Here is a 3,745-nt window from a genome sequence, read left to right as displayed (position 1 = left end):
GTGAACCCAGGAACGAAACATTATTTATCTTCGAACTACCTTCTTCTTAAGGCAGTAAATTAAACCCTTCGTGACAGATACTACTACTGCTACTGCTACTACAGATAACAACAACTACTACTACTACTACTACAGACAGATAACTACGGAATTAGTTTCTATAAACTGGTGATTCGTTGGTGGTTGTTTAAAACATGAGGGACGTAAAAAAACACACGCACTCTTCGTAAGTGGACCAGGGCATGGAGCGGGGCATGGAGTCCCCGGTGTTGGGGTCTGTTCTCTGTAGCATATCATAGAGCTCTTTCATAATGGCGGCCAAATAAAATATTCTTTTGTTTTGATGCTAATAAGACTTTCTAGCCTCGCTACGACGAGCAAATTTCAAAAGAATATTTGTTTCAAAACGAGGACAGTAGGTCTAATTAACATTAATACAAAACAATGTAAAAGTGGTTGCCATTTATGAAAGTGGTCTATGGTTGCATGGAAATGCTCTGAGATATTAGCTACACCAAGCTACTGTAAAAATCCAAGGGTAAAGAAAGATATGATAATGATGATGATGATGTTTAGAAGTTGGTGGTATTAACTAGGATGATAAAAGTAAAGCTGACCATGGTAAGGAGACTGAAAGGCTGACCCTGCGAGCGATGGCCTTTCGTCACACCTTGGATTACACCTGCTCAGTTCAAATGAGGGTAAAATAGAGCTTTCTATGTGAAAAGTTAGCACGCCAATCTATGGAACGAATAGTACTGACTCGCATTCTAAAGAGCTCTCCACTAATTTAACTAAGGAGCCTATGCGCATAGTATCACTAAATTTCTTGAACAGACGCCTCACTAAGTCACAGGCGCTCAAAGATCTTGAAAAGAAGACGTATACGAACGTAAATCATGTTATCTAGAGATGCTGTGCAATAAAGGTGCCAGTTACAAAGGACTGGTAAGAGACTAAACGGTTTTGTTTTGAACGGCATAAATCGTTTAGGGCGCCTTCTAAGACGCACAAAACGATTAACTTTGTCTAAACACACATCAATGCGTCACTCGCCCTTCTGTGTTCGTTTGTCCGCGTATTATGCCACTTGTGAAGCGTTACGTCGAGTGAACACTATTTCGGTATTCTGCAAACTTTTTTGCCCTCACAGTGGGAGACACAACACAGTCAGGTTCTTAGCTTGGGTTGCCTGTGACTACTTGAACTGACACCATTGCCAACTTTCGCTCGGGTTAGGCAACTGAGGAGAACTTTTAAATATCTGTTGTAAATGAACCATTTGTGCACGAATGATGTCGCTCCACATTATTGTATCTTTGAATTTTCCATTCATAAAAATCTCCGTAAGTAAGGCTCCAAAAACGCTCTAGCGAAGAGTTGGGTGTTTAGAATATGAAGATCGGAGACCCGGAAGACTCCTCAGTAATTACCGTACTAAGGCACTGTGTCTACTCTGTTTTTTATTTGCATTTTGTTCGGCTCCGTTTTGGGACTTTTGACTTTAGCAGAGGCAATCACGATGACCACTAAACCACGGAACTCTACCTGACAAATTACCGGGAAAATATGTATTAAAGAATTGAGTGTGTGACTGGAAACGAGCTTTTGTGTTTTCTATGCATGCAATGCCCGAACGCAATGCCAATATCCGATTTTCGTACGACTCGGTAACACATCTCACCGGCTTAATATTCTCCTAGGTATTGTTTAGGAAAAGTATTAAATATTTATTAAATATTAAGTATTTATTAAATATTAAGTATTAAATATTGTCAAACACCATAGCATAAACTTGTAAAGCATTCGTTTACTGGTTTTGATCGCAATCAATGCCGTTAACAACAGTATTAAATGTAAACAACTATTCTACGACAGGGCCGTAGCCATTATGAGGCAAACCGAGGCACTTGCCATAGTCACTTTTTCGTGATTTTCAAAACTAAAGCGTGATTCCAGTGTTGTCTTTAAAATGTAGTCATCATAAACACCACTAATACTACGAAGAGCATTTAACCATGGACATCGCCTCCGTCATAATTTTTTTCTGGCTACGGCCCCGTACGATCGCACTCAACCCTATCATTACGTCACGGAATGATAACTTAGGTCTTTGGACAACGGAATTGAAACTGGATATTGACCAAGATACCGTAACAGGAAAAACACTAGGGAATTTAAGATCTACGACGGCGACGGTCGACGAAAACGTCACCTCAAAATATAACTTGGCTCTATCATAAGTCTTTCGCGATTATTCATTCTCGTTCACGTCCTACAATGTGAGCAAAGTGTCCTAAAAATATATTGGTTTAAGCGGTTTCAAAGTTTAAATAGAGAATGAAGGATACTCTGTTGCATGCTTACGTTGTCGTCAAAACCTCAAATTTGGTGATTTCAAGTCGTCGTTATGCAGAGGACCGCAAGAATACGTGCTAAAATCCGTGCTGCACGTGCAGCACGATTATTTATGCTCTTTTAACCAATGACATTATTGTTTTGTGGCGTTGTCGTTGTCGTAGCCGTCGTCGTTTCTTAAATTCCCTACTGAAATACTGTGAACGGTTAAAAATCCTTCGAACAAAGGGTAGGCTACCCGTTACCCATATAGCTCTGCCCGTAGCTGGAGCCTCTTGTTGGATTATTTTGTCAAAGGGCTTCGTATATGACCAAACAACGTGTCAAATACAAGATGGCGGATGCAAAAGACAAATGACTCTGGCATTCGTGAAAAGAAGTATCTTTAAAAGTCTTAGCGAGTAATGAGAAGTGAGTAAACCCATTTTTGTCCATACCATATGTATCCGGACTCAACGAGTGGTGACGGAAAGCACTTGCGAAAATTTGCGTTCCATGCGACGGCCACAAGGTAAGAGCAGTTGGTCCTGACTGCAGGTTTAAAACACAGGTCACATTCCACAGGTCATTGGTTTAGCGGTGTCTGACATTTGCAGACTGCAGACTGCAGACAAATAGCGCTGGTAAAGAGTATTTAAGTCTAAGAACCCATTTTAAAACGGTTAGCTTTCAATAATTGAAAGCTAACCGTTTTAAAATGGGTTCTTAGACTTAAATACTCTTTATCAGCGCTATTTGTCTGCAGTCTGTAGTCTGCAAATGTCAGACACCATTGTTTTAGCAGTATCAAGTATTTATGAGTCAATGAATCAATGAGTCAATGAGTCATGAGTCATGAGTCATGAGTTAATGAGTCAGTGAGTTAGTGCACTTACCCTAACCCATAAAATGAAAGCTAAAATTTCAGAGAGTGCTTAGGCCTAATCACTGAAACGAGGGCTTAGGCTTAATCAATAAATTATTGCTATATTGACTGTGAGTCTCATTGACTCATGACTCATTGACTCATTGACGCATTGACCATTTGACTCATAAATCATGGGACCTCTTGTTTTAGAGCAACCCAAAACCTTCAAATTGGCTAACCTTAAAAGGCTAAAAATTATATCGTTTTAAAGTCTAATCACAGGCAGCCCAGACTAAGGGGTATTTGCATGACACTGGGACGAACTCAGACCTGTATGAACTTGTAAGGGCATGAAAATGTGTACAGTCAGAAACGACTGTAGAAATACCCAGATGTCTCAGCCCATCTCTGTACTTTCCTTTTGAAGTTTTGTGGTACAATAATATTGAAAAACTAAAGGTGAGAAAATCGGTGAGAATCTGTACTTGTCAAAGGTCATCATTTGTCATGAAGCCTTGAAGTGTAGAAGTTATTGCTTTC

At 39.8% G+C, this 3,745-nt stretch overlaps 1 long non-coding RNA gene across 2 annotated transcripts in view; it reads left to right on the top strand.

Annotated features, from left to right (window-relative positions):
* The first annotated feature begins 2,671 nt into the window (after nucleotides 1-2,671).
* LOC137982754 (uncharacterized) overlaps nucleotides 2,672-3,745 on the top strand; it is a 13,872-nt gene continuing 12,798 nt past the window's right edge. For both annotated transcript variants that reach the window (XR_011118813.1, XR_011118812.1), the window contains exon 1: nucleotides 2,672-2,869. This is a non-coding gene — a long non-coding RNA (uncharacterized lncRNA). The remainder of the gene's footprint in view (nucleotides 2,870-3,745) is intronic.

This window comes from Montipora foliosa, chromosome 13, assembly GCF_036669935.1.
Source record: "Montipora foliosa isolate CH-2021 chromosome 13, ASM3666993v2, whole genome shotgun sequence".
Lineage (NCBI taxonomy): Eukaryota > Metazoa > Cnidaria > Anthozoa > Scleractinia > Acroporidae > Montipora > Montipora foliosa.
Note: the sequence above shows the minus strand (reverse complement) of the source record. Positions and strands in the feature narration are given on the sequence as shown.